We start from the raw sequence: 15,558 nt of genomic DNA on the forward strand, positions 1-15,558 counted from the left end.
ATTCCCACCAGCAGTGTACTAGGGTTCCCTTTGCTCCACATCCTCACCAGAAATTATTTTTGCTGATTTGTTGATGGTAGCCATTCTGACAGCTGTGAAGTGATACCTCATTGATGTTTTAATTTGCATCTCTCTGATGATCATTGACTTTGAGGATTTTTTTTTTATTCATATGTCTCTTGGCCATTTGTATGACCTCTTTCTAGAAGTGTCTATTTAGGTCCTTTACCCATTTTTTAATTGTATTGTTTGTATTCCTTTTATTAAGTTGTATGAATTCCTGATATATTTTGGATATTAACCCTTTATCAGATATATCATTACCAAATATGTTCTTCCATACAGTGGGCTCTCATATCATTTCGTTGATGGTTTCTTTTACTGTGCAGAAGTTGTTGTTTTTTTTTTTTATTTTGATGTAGTCCCATTTATTTATTTTCTCCTTAGTTTCTCTTAGTAGATGTATCTGTAAACATATTGCTATGAGAGATGTCTGCCAATGGTTTCTTCTAGGAGTTTTTTTTTTTTGGTTTCACAGCTTATATTTAAGTCTTTTATCTATTTTGAGTTTATTCTTGCATATGGTGTAAGTTAGTAGTCTAGTTTCATTTTTTTTTTTTGCGTGTATCTGTCCAATTTTCTCAACACCATTTATTGAAGAGACTGTCTTGACTCCATTGTATGCTCTTGTATCCTTTGTCAAATATTAATTGAGTGTAATGGCTTGGGTCGATTTCTGGGTTCCCTGTTCTGTTCCATTGATCTATAGGCCTGTTCTTGTGCCAGCAACAGGCTGTCTTCATTACAGTGGCTTTGTATTATAGCCTGAAATCTGGTACAGTGATTCCTCGAAATCTGGTATAGTGATTTGTTTTTCTTTCTCAAAATTGCTGCAGCTACAACTTAAAGAAATAGAAACAGAACAACAAGAATATACCAGAGTCAGTAGAAGGAAAGAAATAGTAAAAATTAGAGCAGAAATAAATAATAAAGAGACTAAAAAAAATACAAAAAGTCAAAACAACCAAGAACTATTCTTTGAAAAGACAAACAAAATTGATAAACCGTTAACCAGATTCATCAAGAAACAAAGAGAGAGGACCCAAATAAATAAATAAAATCAGAAATGAAAGTGGAGAAGTAACCACTGACACCACAGAAATACAAAGGATTGTAAGAAAATACTATGAACAGCTATATGCCAACAAGCTGGGCAGTGTGGATGTAATGAAAAAATTCCTAGAAAAATACAACCTCCCAAAACTGAATCAGGAGGAATCAGAAAACCTGAATAGGCCAATAACAACTGATAAAATAGGAGCAGTAATCAAAAAACTCCGAGCAAGCAAAAGCCCAAGTCCGGATGGCTTGCCAAGGGAGTATTACCAAACATTCAAAGAAGAACTAACACATATACTCCTCAAACTATTTCAGAAAATCCAAGAGGAAGGAATACTTCCAAACTCTTTTTATGAAGTCAGAATTATCCTAATTCCAAAACCAGATAAAGACACTACAAAAAAAGAGAATTGCAGGCCAATATCCCTGATGTACAAAGGTGCTAAAATCCTCAACAACATATTAGCAAATTGCATCCAGCAATATATTAAAAATATCATACACATGACCAAGTGGGATTTATTCCAGGGATGAAAGGATGGTACAATATTCGCAAACAAATAAATGTGATGCATCACATAAACAAATTGAAAGACAAAAATAACATAATCATATCAATTGATGCAGAAAAGCATTGGACAAAATCCAACACCCATTTTTGATAAAAACTCTCAGCAAAGTGGGAATAGAGGGAGCATGTCTCCACATGATAAAGGCCATATATGACAAACCTACAGCCAAAATCATATTCAATGGGCAAAAACAAAAACTATTTCCCCTAAGACAGGAACAAGACAGGGATGTCTGCTTTCACCACTCTTATTCAACATAGCACTGGAAGTCCTAGCCACAGTGATCAGACAAGAAGAATAAATAAAAGGCATCCAAATTGTAAATGAGGAAGTAAAACTGCTCCCCTGCCAGCCCGATTACCCCCAAATTCCCTCTTGCCAGCCTGGTCGCCCCCAACTGCCCTCCCCTGCTGGCCATCTTGTGGCTGTGGGCGCCACCATCTTTGAGGGGGTGGCAGTCAATTAGCATATCCCCTACTTATTGGCTGTGCGCACCGCTATCTTTGAGGGTGGGGAAGTCAATTAGCATATTCTCTCCTTATTGGCTCTGGGTGCTGCCATATTTGCAACAGCATGAGGTCAATTAGCATACCCCCCTCTTTATTAGATAGGATACCCAGACTATACTGTCCACAACCCTGTATTTACTTGTTCCCAAAGAAAATGATTGTGAAAATCTCTTAATATCTGGAATCCTATGTGTGTGTATATTTTTTATTGATTTTAAAGAGGGAGAGAAAGAGAGAGAGAAGAAGAAGCAGAAGAAGAGGGAGCGGGAGAGAGAGAGAGAGAGAGAGAGAGAAAGAAAGAGAGACATCTATGTGAGAGAGAATATCGATTGGTTGCCTTCCGAATGTGCCCTATAGGTATAGAACCTACAACCTAAGTATGTGCCTTGAACTGGAATCAAACCCAACATCTTCTGGTACACAGGGTGATGCTCCAACCATGAGACATACCAGCTAGGGCTGTGTGTGTATTTTTAAAGCCTGAAATTAATTTTTTCATAAATTTAATAAAATTAATTTAGCAATAGAAATATTATTCAAAAGATAACCAAAGAGTAGTAAACCATTTTTATGACAGTGGTAAGATATTTTTCTGGTTATTCAGGTTAAAGGGATTAATAATGACAGCGATGTGTTAGAATAAATGTGAGCATTTTCTCAGAATTCTATTGAAATTAACAAAAACATTTTTCATTGACTGTTATAGTCATTAAGACATCAGGGTCACAATATAACATGCATTAGTAAGTGTTTTGCAGACCCAAAGACAAAAATAATAAAATCACACTGAAGACAGTTGACTTAGAATGAGGGAGACATTTACCAAAAACTAATAAAAATAATTTAAAAATATTCAATAAGTTTGAAAAATATTTCATTGTCAATTATAACACAAAAGGTAAAATGTATTATACTTAAAAAATCAACCAGCATTGCCCACCCTATGTTAAGTTTCTCTGAGTACAAACATTTACTAAAGACTATTCCTTCTCTAAAATTCAGTGTCAGGACTTTTTATTTGATTAAGACTAATATACTGCTAATTGTAATTAGCAATGAGAACCATAAAAATATTTTTTCTTCTTCGTTTAAAATAGATATTTTCAGCCCAGCGGTTGTGGCTCAGTTGTTGACCATCAACCTATTAACCAGGAAGTCACAGTTTGATTCCTGGTCAGGGCACATGCCCGGGTTGTGGGCTTGATCCCCAGTGGGGGGCTTGCAAAAAAAAGCCAATCAACAATTCTCTCTCATGACTGATGTTTCTATTTCTCTCTCCATTTCTCTTCCTCTCTAAAATCAATACAAATATTAAAAAAAATAAAAATAAAACAGATTTTCAGAATATAAACCAACATGCGCTGCTCTGTGCATATTTGTATAGTATCTAAAACTAGAGGCCCTGTGCATGAAATTCATGCACTCAGCGGAGGAGGTGTTCCTAGCCAGGCCTGCGCCCTCTCACACTCCAGGGGGATGTATGATTGCCAGCTTAGGCCTGGGAGCAGGCCTAGGCCAGCAGTCAGACATCCTTAGCGCTGCCCTGGAGAGGCTCCTGCCACTGCCACTGTGCTCGCCAGCCATGAGCCCAGCTTACAGCTTCTGGCTGAGCAGTGCTCCCCCTGTGGGAGCTGACTGACCACCAGGGGGCAGCTCCTGCATTGAGTGTTTGTCCCCTGGTGGTCAGTGTGTGTCATAGCGACCAGTTGTTCCACTGTTCAGTCGATTTGCATATTATCCTTTTATTATATACTAAAGGCCCAGTGCAAAAAATTTGTGCATTAGGGGGGTTCATCAGTCCAGCCTGTGCCCTCTCGCAGTCTGGGACCCACTCAGGGGATGTCCACCTGATGGCTTAGGCCCGCTCCCCGGGGGATCGGGCCTAAGCTGGCAGTCAGACATCCCTCTGGCAGCCCGGAAGCCCTCGGGGGATGTCCACTTGCCAGCAGGGAGCAGGCCTAAGCTGCAGTCGGACATCCTTAGCGCTGCTGAGGAGGCAGGAGAGGCTCCCACCACCACCTCTGCGCTGGCAGCCGTCAACCTGGCTTGTGGCTGAGCAGAGCTCCCCCTGCGTTGAGTGTCTGCCCCCTGGTAGTCAGTGTGTGTCATAATGATTAGTCATTCCCAGTCATTCTGCTGTTAGGGTCAATTTACATATTACCCTTTTATTATATAGGATAGAGGTCTGGTGCACGGGTGGGGGTCGGCTGGTTTGCCCTGAAGGGTGTCCCAGATCACGGTGAGGTCCCACTAGGGTGCCTGGCCAGACTGGGTGAGGGGCTGAGGGACGTTTTTTGGCTGGCCACACCTGCTTCAGGATGGGGGTCCTCATTGGGTGCCTGGCCAACCTGGGTGAGGGGATGATGGCTGTTTGGAGGCTGGCCAAGCCCCCCAGTGGGGACCCTCACCTGATGGGGGTGTGGCCATCCTGGGTGAGGGGCTGAGGGCCGCTTTCAGGCTGGCCACGCCCCCAGGCAACCCAAGCTCCCAGCCTCTCCTTTTGGGCTGGAAGCAGGTATCTGGGATTTATTTACCTTCTATAATTGAAACTTTGTAGCCTTGAGCGTAGCCCATGGTCAGCCAGGGCAGGCAGGAAGCTTGGCTTCCTCCATCATTGGGGGCAACCCAAGCCTCCTGCTTGCTCCAGATCTGTGGCTGCTGCCATCTTAGTTGGGTTAATTCGCATACTCGCTCCTGATTGGCTGGTGGGAAAGGCTTGTGGGTGTGGCAGAGTGGTGGAGTGATGGTGAATTTGCATGTTTCTCTTTTATTAGTGTAGGCTAGTGCCCGGTGCATGACATTCATGCACGGGTGGGTTCCCTAGGCCTGGCCGGAGATCAGGGACTATTGGGGCTGTCTCACCCAGTCTCGCTTGGGGCCAGGCTGGCTGGGGCCTGCCAGCTGCTGGATGGGCTCTGCCTATCAGGGCCTGCCAGATTGGGGGAGAGATGGGGAGGGGCCATGGGAGGTTTTCCTGCTCTTGGGAGGCACTGGGGGAGGTTAGCTGGCCATGGGAGGTTGTCTGTAGGAGCACACTTACCACCTGGGGGCAGCTCCTGTGTTGAGCGTCTGCCTCCTAGTGGTCAGTGAACACCATAGCAACTGGTTGACTGGTCATTCCACTAATTCCAATCATTCTGGTTGTTCAGTTGTAATGGTTGCTTAGGCTTTTATATATAGGGAGAATATTATTTAAGTGTTATGTTACAACGATACCAAATTATTTAATATTAACGTCTTATATAATAGAAGCCTAATATGTTAAGTGTCCGGTCGTCCAGTCGTCCGTTCAATCAATCAAAGCGTAATGTGCTAATGATATGCTAAGGCTGCTTAACCGCTCGCTTTGACATGCACTGACCACCAGGGGGAAGACAGTCGACTGGTTGACCAGTCTCTATGATGGGCACTGACTACCAGGGGGCCAACACTTTGACTGGTAGGTTAACTTGCTGTTTGGGTCCAGCTGATTGGGACTGAGCAAGACGGGTTGGACATGCCCTGGAGCCCTCCTCTGGTCCCTTCCTGGCTGGCCAACTTCCCACATCCCTCCCAGGCCCCAATTGTGAACCAGTGGGGTCCCTTGGCCTGACCTGTGCCCTCTTGTAATCTAGGAACCCTTGGGGGATGTTGGAGAGCTGGTTTCGACCCAATTCCACAGGCCAGGCCGAGAGACCCCACTGGCACACAAATTTGTGCACCAGGCCTCTAGTATTAGTCGTAAAAATTTGTAACTATAAAGTGAGATACCAGTTTAAAAGAACCATTATCATTTTTTTTAGCTCTATGTATTTTTTCTTCTCTATAATTTTTTCTTCTACATATTTTCAGCTCTACATATCTTTCTGGCCCTCTTTTTTAAAAGAAAAGTATTGAGAAAATGTCACATGAAATTATAGAATGCTTCAGGAAAATAAAATCTCTTTTCAATTAAATCTTTTGAAAAATATACACATCACACTTTCCAAGCCAAGGAGTGTGTTGGTTTTATTGCATTTTATGCTGTGACAAAGTACCATAATTAGTACATTGGTGTAATTTACCACTGCTTCATTAAAGCTGATTGCCTAACTACCTGGGAAGTTAACACGGCTTCTTGAGTACTTGACCTACCTTATATTTCTACCCTACCCTACAGCTGTTTGTGGGAGTGCAACAAAGGCATTTGTTGCAGAAAAAGAAATAATCCAGATAAAGATTTTAATACAAGAAAAATATGTCCTTTTGTTATTTGCTTCCGTGTTTCTTTCAATTTTTAGTGGGTTTGATTTTATGATGAGACCTCAATGACTACATAGAGATCTGGTACTCTGTTAATTTTTTACCCATTTATGAAACTAAATCATGTATATTTAATTTATATTATTAGTAATTTCTCTTTTTAAAAATCTGACTTAAATTAAAAAAAGAAAAAAAAATGCCCCCCCTCACCAATGTTCATGTCCCAACCCCTGAATCCTATGAATATGTTACCTTATATGACAAAAGGCACTTTGCTGTAACTCACCTCCTCTCAAGTAAATTGGGTCAAGCATATCAGATGTAACATATGACAGTAAGTCACATTGTTTCATTTATCTAACCCAGTGGTCGGCAAACTGCGGCTCGTGAGCCACATGCGGCTCTTTGGCCCCTTGAGTGTGGCTCTTCCACAAAATACCACGTGCAGGCGCGCATGTACGGTGCGATTGAAACTTCGTGGCCCATGCACAGAAGTCGGTATTTTGTCAAAGAGCCACACTCAAGGGGCCAAAGAGCCGCATGTGGCTCACAAGCCGCAGTTTGCCAGCCACTGATCTAACCTGTAAAATAGGAGATTCTAATATTTATAAAGTTCATTAAAGTCCATTAAGTCATACCCATTCTCGATTTTCAGGGTTCTATAAGTTATGCAGAAATAAGTTGTGAAGTTCATTTAAATGGCTTGAGGTAGGGATAAGAAATTTTTTTAAAAAATATAAAAACTAAGAGACAAAAGTAGATTAAATGCTGTTGTGTCAATAAGAATAACTTTCATGATTTCTTCCATTGCAAAGAACCATGTGCATTTTGTCTTTTACTCGCCAATCACCCCACCCCCCAACTAAGTGACAGGAAACATCCATCAGCATGAAACTCATGTTAAAGCAATAGAAGGACCTAGCAAAAATTCAAATCTTAATAGGAGAACCAATGCTATGTACCATTACAGAATCAGTGCTTCAGATCAGGAGGCAAACCTATAGATAACGCATACTACATGCACGCTTGAAATAACTTCAGTACCAATGTAGTCTATAACAGCCTCATCTGAAATGAACGTTTAGAAAACAACCAAAAAACTCGTGGTAAATTCTGAGTAAGCGATTTACATTCTGACAGAAGGGTGGGCTGTATGGTGTGCTGCTCATTAAGGAACAGTTTTACGTTTGTTGCTAAAATTAAAGTGGTTTTCTAGTGGACTCACCTGAAGTTAAATTGACAAAGTAGACCACATTTATTTATATGATTTTTAGATCTTTCTCCAAATCACAAATATGAAAATGAACACTTTGGATTTGGTTGCAAAGGCTATTTGCATTAATATTTGATCCTTCTGGAAAGTTTCTGGTATTATGGAATCTTCTTTCTAGGCCCTCTATCCCTTGAATAATTCTCAACACTACATGCTCAAAAAAGAGATATCAAAGGAGAAGTAAAAGCCCTGGTAATATTGACATTCCCATCATTCCTGGAAATTTCAATGTTTATGAATTAAAGGAAAAGTCAGGAGAGAATGTGTCTTGGGGGAGAGGACAGGACAGTAAGGAATGCAAAGGACAGCAGTAAGCAGGGAACAATAGCAAACATACAAATAATAATAATAACTACAATTATTATCCAGCTTTAGAAAAAGACAAAAACAAAAGGAAAAACACCCAACCACTAATCAGACCCCATTACCAAGAGCTGTGGTGAATCAATTAAAATGGAAGGGAATTACATGCAGATGCTTCAAATAGAAAATGTAGAATACCTTTCCACTGATGATTTTTAGTTTTCAGGACAAGTGAGACCCAAGCTGCAGACAGAATGGTCCCAGCATGCTTGTTGCCTTTTTTTGTTTGCACAGTAGCTGTCAATTCCAGGCTTGCAGGTAGTGGAACCCAGCAGGAAGAAGGGGCGGGACCCAACGATGCAGACTGAACTGAGAGCAAATTTAAATTACTGAGCCTTTTTTCCCCTTTTTTATTTTTCTACTCTGCGACAAACTGAAAAGATTCCAGCACGCTAATTTAACCACCCTGCTTCTTCTTCTTTACTTTCCCCCCCACCCCTGCTTCCAGGATAATTAAAAGAGAAACCTGTAAAGGCAACATTTCTGTGAGCGAGTTGGTGCTGCAACGTGCTGGTAAGAAAACGAATTTAATTTTTAAAAATCTTTTCTTTTGCTTTTTGCTTTTTATTTTTTTAAAAGAGCTGAAGGCTTTGTCTGTCTAATGCAGTCATAAGCTTGGCTTCCCTGCCGTGAGGGGTTAGCATGTAATGAAAAGGTGTAATTGCCTGATATGTGACCTTCGCGTCATACTTATAATGGGTGATAACAGCATTCCTGTGTCCCCCGATGATGCTTCTCTCTGCGAATTGACTAGCTGCCCAGTTGCAACAGGGCTAAGATTGTCACACTGTGGCAATTTGTTGATCTTTTAGGGTTGTCGTTTCAGTGTCCTGTCAGGGAGAATTCTTGAGTTGTTTAAGTTACTTCCTTGCAGGGGTGTTATGGGTTTTCATAGGTGTGTGAGAGACCATAACTGTTTTGTTGTTTACTTATCAAACAGGAAGTGTAATGATGGAACTTTTTTTAAGTTACACTGTATTGTCCAAGACTTCCTGAGTACAAATAATGAAGCAGACTAAAGTGAGTGCTGAGTAAAGGTATTTTAATACCTTTCATCTGGAACTAGCCGGGAGTTGATTAGACAGTCAACTGTGGAGAACCTAGATCATTAGGGGCTTTGAACTTGAGATACGAATTTTATTCTTTAAAAGGACTAATTTTAATTCAACCCAATTAAATCCAACAAGTATTTCTGTACACTCTGCTTGGTGCCGGTACTGACAGTGTTCATGCCTGTATTTCTGTTATGAAGAGAAACTGAAGCTAGATGGTGTAAATTTTCAGAAACTAGCTATTTTTACTACTGTTAAAGCTGATCAAGCCATTTAAGAAACACTTCAAAACGCATGACTGTTGACTATGAGATAAAGTTCAGCAGGTTAAATCTCTTACCATCTATTCCTTTTGTGCATGTAAATTTTGTTGATGTCAATTTGCGTCTATGGTCAGTGAATTTTCGACTGCATTATAATATTATAAAGAAGAAAACAGGAATCTTCTCGTTCTTGCAAACCAAACATGTCATTTGAGAATATATCCATGTGGCAAACTTTTTTTTGAGATTACCCAGATTCTAGCTTCATAAGCTAGTAGACACATGGAAAGATTTAGACTTGTCAATAAGTTTGCTTGGATTTGTGTCAAGAATCTTAGGAACAGCCTGGACAATGTAGACTTATGAACCAGGTCACAATTAGATTCCCGGTCAAGGCACATGCCTGGGTTGCAGGCTCAGTCCCCAGTAGGAGGCAGTTGATCAATGATTCTCTCTCAGCATTGATGTTTCAATCTCTCTCTCCCTCTCCCTTCTCCTCTTAAATAAATAAAAATAGATTTAAGAAATGAACCTTGGGAATAAAGACTCATATTCATTCTCTCTCTCGCTCTCTCTCTCTCTCTCTTTAGCTTTAAAAACACATAAAATGTCAAGGGATATTTTCTGTTGTTCTCCAGTGTTTATAAACTATGTTAGTTTGGTGTTGGTTTTTAATAGATAATTAAAAATGTAATGGGAGAGCATAAAAAAATGCAGTTACCAATTGTCCATTAGCAATGTTTTCTGAAGAAAAAGCCTCCTGTGAATGTGGGAAGATTGGATGCCATTTGCATCTGATCGAGAATGTGGCATTCCATACACTGGTAAAATCTGACTGCTAGACTCTGTAGCTATTCTAATTGTGTCATTTTTACACTTAACAGCTCTGAACTGTGCTCTCCTCCCCTGAGTCCTCACCAATGCTCCCAGATCGCTTTAAATGTCTGAAAAGACCTTGGAACATTAGAAAGTGTCAATTGTTAGAATAATTTCTGTCTCATACAACAAGAGATAATACTATGGATTTAATAGTTCATTTTTTAAAATCTGTTTTTATCTACCAGTAACTGTCTACTAGGGACATTTCAGTTATAATTGGAATAAATGGTTGCCCAGTAACAAGCAAGTAACTCTGAAGCTACTTTCCATAGAATCAGTGACTAGAAATAGCTACAAAGAGCTAAATGCAAGTCAAATCACAGCACGTTGCTTTAATTTTTTAAAGATTCATTCCAATTTTACCTTTCTACTTAAATTCTTAAATGTTCTACTCAGTTTCTAATTGACCAAAATCTCATGTGTGAAGAATAAAGGCCAATAAACCTTTGGGGGAGGGTGTCTTCCTGATTCAAAATAAGAATGAGTGAGAATAAGCAGAACCTCTCAAACCAGGAGTGGTAACAAGATTCCAGGCTGGCAATGCCATTATATGTGAAGAACTGCCATCATCTCTTACGGAATGTAATGTGAAATTATGGGTTTCACTGTAGGACTCTGTCATTTGAACCAGTAATCAATCCATAATACTATAGATTGCTGCAGTTATATCCTTTCCCCATTAATAAATATTGAATAACACTGAAGTTACTTTAGTTAGATTTTACCCTATTTTTTCAATAGAAAAGGAACCAGGAATAACCGCAGATTCTGATATCTAAGTATAAAGAATATCAGATTATCATTTCTTCTTCCCTCACTGAAGTGCTATGACATTACAATCTGAAGAGCAAAATTGTTTCACAGTAGTTCTGCATTTGTCATTTAGCCCTTGTGGCATTGGGGACTAGTTTTCACCTTCTAATTGCACAGGTGTTGAAATGGAGTATACCTTTTGGAAAGAGTAAACACTGTTATTTTACACAGACATACAAACAGACAAAATTGCACATGATGCCAGAATGAAAATACAAAGTCACCATAAAAATACAAGTAATGCTTTCTGAAAATATGACACTGAATATTTGCTCAATTTATTATAAATGTATACTGAGTGTCAATCATGTTAACCAATGGGAAATTGAAAAATGAAAAAGCCATATATTGCCCATCAAGAGAATGACCATGTAATAGATATTCAACTGGTAAATTAGAAAGTGTGCTTTGATTAAGTAGCCCATGATGAACATAGTATTGTTTTAGGCTCTCTGGATCATGAGAAATCAAAACATATTGCTTCTAACCTCTCAGAACTGGCGTATTCTTTACTTCCCACCTTTGCTTCAGATCTTTTTCAATGGCATATGTATTTTCTATTGTGTTTTTTTTAAAAAATATTATTGTACAAAGAGTCTTAGTATCTGTATTTTTTTAATATAAAAGAAAAGAAGCAAGAGGCATTTGCTTCAATATCAGTATATATCCATCCTAATCCCTAATTATCCACGGATATGTTGCTTAATCTTCTTAGGCCTCTGTCTCCTCATCTTTACAAAGAGGAAGTGGCCCCATCCAACAGTAAAATGTTTTTATTCCATCTAGCTGAACATGGGTGACTTTAAAGGAAGATAAAGAGTATGTTACTTATGTGGCTTAGTGGTTTAAACAAAGTACAAGGGAATTATCAATGAATGAACTACAAGTCCTAGCCTCTGCATTTGTGCAGAGTTGATATGTGCTTATGCCAGTCCTTGATTTCACTACCTATTTTCTCTATGATGTGGTCATTCTCAGAAGACCAGAGAGAAACATTGCAATAGAACAATAATGTATATAAAGAATGAAAATGCTTCCACATGTGACCCAAGAAAATAAAAATAATCTCTCTCTCCTTAAAACTAAAATGTATAGCAATGCTTTTCTTTTTAAATTTATGTAACACTAGAGGCCTGGTGAATGAAATTTGTGCACAGGTAGGGTCCCTATGCCTGGCCAGCAATCAGGACTAATCAGGTTCCCTGCCTCCCAGCCTCCCCGCCTCCTCTTTCCCTCACTCCCTCAGCACTCCGCCATCGCCGCTGGTCGCCCACCATGTTCCACACTGCCCCTGGTGTTCAACACACATCATAGCAAGCAGTTGCACTCCCAATCTCCCGCTTGAACTCCTGAGGGGATACTTAGCATATATTAGCCTTTTATATATATATATATATATACTAGAAGCCCAGTGCACAAAATTTGTGCACTGGAGGGGGGTGTCCCTCAGCCCAGCCTGAACACTCTTTAATCTGGAACCCCTCGAGGGATGTCTGACTGCCTGTTTAGTTGGACATCCCTCTCACAATCCAGGACTGCTGGATCCCAATCGCTCGCCTGCCAGCCTGCCTGATTGCCCCTAACCGCTTCTGCCTGCCAGCTTAATCACCCTGTAACCACTCCCCTGCCAGCCTGATTGATGCCTAACTGTTCCCCTGCTGGCCGGATCGCCTCCAACTGCCCTCCCCTGCAGGCCCAGTAACCCCCAACTGCCCTATCCTGCTGGCCTGGTCGCCCCTAACTGCCCTCCCCTGCAGGCCATCTTGTGGCAACCATATTTTCTTTAAAAAAATATATTTTATTGATTTTTTAGAGAGAGAAAGGGAGAGAGGGAGAGAGTTAGAAACATCAATGAGAGAGAGAAACATTGATTCAGCTGCCTCCTGCACACTCCCTATTGGGGATGTGCCCGCAACCAAGGTACATGCCCTTGACCGTAATCAAACCTGGGACCCTTCAGTCTGCAGGCCGACGCTCTATCCACTGAGCCAAACCAGTTAGGGCCGTGGCAGCCATCTTATGGCCACATGGGGGCGGCCATCTTGTGTGTTGGGGTGATGGTCAATTTGCATACTGGTCATGACTAATTAGCATATCAGAGCTAATTAGCATATCCCTCTCTTATTGTGTTGGAGTGATGGTCAGTTTGCATACTGGTCATGACTAATTAGCATATCTGGTCATGACTGTGAGGATGTCGGGACCAATTTCTATATTAACCTTTTATTAGTATCGACTAGTGGCCCAGTGCACGAAATTAGTGCACAGGGCAGCGGGGTGCCCCTCCGCACAGCCTGCACCTGCTTCAATCTGGGACCCCACAAGGATCGGGCCTAAACTGACAGTCATACATCCCTCTCGCAATCCAGGACCACTGGCTCCTAACCGCTCATTTGCCTGCCTGCCTGATCGCCCCTAAGCACTCTGCATGCTGGCCTTCTTGCTCCCAACTGCCATACCCCCACCCCCACGCCCGCCTGCTCGCCTCCAACTGCCACCCCTCTGCTGGCCTATTTGCCCCCAACTGCCCACCCCTTCTGACCTGATCACCCCAACCACCTCTGCCTTGGCCCTGCCACCATGGCTTTGTCTGGAAGGACATCCGGAAGGTCTCCTGGTCTAATTAGCATATTACTCTTTTATTAGTATAGATATAAATTGGTTAGTAACATTATATAAATTCCAGGTAAACAATATTATAATTTGACTAGAGGCCTGGTGCATAAAATTCATGCTGGGGCGGGGGGGGTGGTCCCTCAGCCCAGCCTGCACCCTCTCCAATCTGGGACATCCCTCTTGCAATCTGGGACTGCTGGCTCCTAACCACTCACCTGCCTGCCTGATCACCCCTAACTCCCTCCTCTGCTGGCCTGGTCACCCCTAACTGCCTCTGCCTCAGACCCTGCCACCATGACTTTGTCCAGAAGGAGGACCGGACAACTGGAAGATGTCTGGTCAAGCCGGTCTAATTAGTATATTACCCTTTTATTAGTATAGATATCAGTATACTCTATTTTGTGCTCACACCAAAAATCTACTTTCCATCCATTACCATACATTTTATCCCCTTTCCCATTTTGCCATCTCCCCACCTCCTTTCCTTTCTGGAAACCACCATTCTGTCATATCTGTGAATTTGTTTTGTTTATTTGTTATCTTTTTTAATCTATATTTTTAATGATTTCAGAGAGGAAGGGAGAAGGAGAGAGAAACTTCAATTATAAAAGAGAATCATTGATCAGCTACCTCCTGCATGCCCCACACTGGTGATCAAACCCACAACCTGGGCATATGCCCTGACCTGGAATGGAACCATGACCTCCTGGTTCATAGGTCAACACTCAACCACTGAGCAATACCAACCAGGCTATTTGTTACTTTTTTGTTTTATATTCCACATATGAGTAAAATTATGTTTTGTCCCTTTTTTTTTTTGTCTGAGTTATTTCACTTAGCATAATACCCTCAGGATACATCTTATGTTGTTGCAAATGGAAATATTTTATCTTTTTTTATGGCAGAGTAGTATTCCAAGCAATGCTTTGCTTCAAGATATAAAATATTCTTAAGTGTATATTAATACCTGTTTCTGACACTTTAGTGAAATATTTTTAAAGTCAGTTTACAGCCTATACATTAATAATGTAAAATATATGATAAATATAAATTTAGATTATTTCTAATGCCTATTTCTAAAAATTTTGTAAGTAATATATATTCGAGTAAATATAAAACTGCTTAGTTATACTGTATCTCCTAACCTTGCCTCCCTGATTTCCTTTTATTCTATGCATATGAGAAACTAGTTTACATCTTTTTCTTTATTCCCACCCACATATTAATTAATCTTTAAGAATCCCAGGTCGATGGGAGGATGTAGAGGAGACATTAGTTGCTCTTAGATTTTTTCTGTCAGAAGACCAGCAAGACTGAAGGACTTGTGATTTCTTCATTGGTTCATTTATTTATTCATTCAAAATTTGTTCTTAAGTGTCAGTTCTATAAAAGGCACTGATATACCCTCATTAAAGAAAAAGACATGGTTCCTGTCCTCAAGAAGCTTAAACTGTAAGACAATTTTAAACAAATGACCACAAAATTTATAGTTATGAGTGGTATTAATTACTATTAAGGAAAAATTCAAATACTGATGGTTGGGAGTAGGGAAAGATGTTCTAACCCAAAAGTATAGATGTACATTATTTCTAAAGTTAAAAAAAATACATATTTCTATTCCCTCATGCATTTGGGTAGCAACTTTAAAGAAGTTCTTTGCTTGCCTGGATTATTATAATGACTTCCTAACACTCCCCATGCTTCTACCTCAGCATCTTTTTTAAAAATTGAATTTATTGGTGTGACATTGGTTTACAAAACCATACAGGTTTCAAGTGTATAACTCAACAAAACATTATCTGCACACTGCATTGTGCGCCCATCACCCCAAGCAAAGTATCTTTCCATTCCCATTCCCTAACCCCTTTGCCTCCTCCA

General features: G+C 40.5%; 1 protein-coding gene and 1 long non-coding RNA gene across 2 annotated transcripts in view; one reads left to right on the forward strand and one right to left on the reverse strand.

Annotated features, from left to right (window-relative positions):
• The window catches only part of LOC138992806 (uncharacterized), a 49,213-nt gene extending 40,822 nt beyond the window's left edge, over positions 1-8,391 (reverse strand). The window contains exon 1 of the long non-coding RNA XR_011468147.1: positions 8,196-8,391. This is a non-coding gene — a long non-coding RNA (uncharacterized lncRNA). The remainder of the gene's footprint in view (positions 1-8,195) is intronic.
• CELF2 (CUGBP Elav-like family member 2) overlaps positions 8,276-15,558 on the forward strand; it is an 862,326-nt gene continuing 855,043 nt past the window's right edge. The window contains exon 1 of the mRNA XM_070391817.1: positions 8,276-8,570. The gene's annotated coding sequence lies outside the window, so the exon portion shown is untranslated. The remainder of the gene's footprint in view (positions 8,571-15,558) is intronic.

The sequence above is a fragment of the Myotis yumanensis genome, unplaced genomic scaffold (assembly GCF_028538775.1).
Source record: "Myotis yumanensis isolate MYYU_CA2020_CCGP unplaced genomic scaffold, mMyoYum1.0.hap1 SCAF_1, whole genome shotgun sequence".
Classification (NCBI taxonomy): Eukaryota; Metazoa; Chordata; class Mammalia; order Chiroptera; family Vespertilionidae; genus Myotis; species Myotis yumanensis.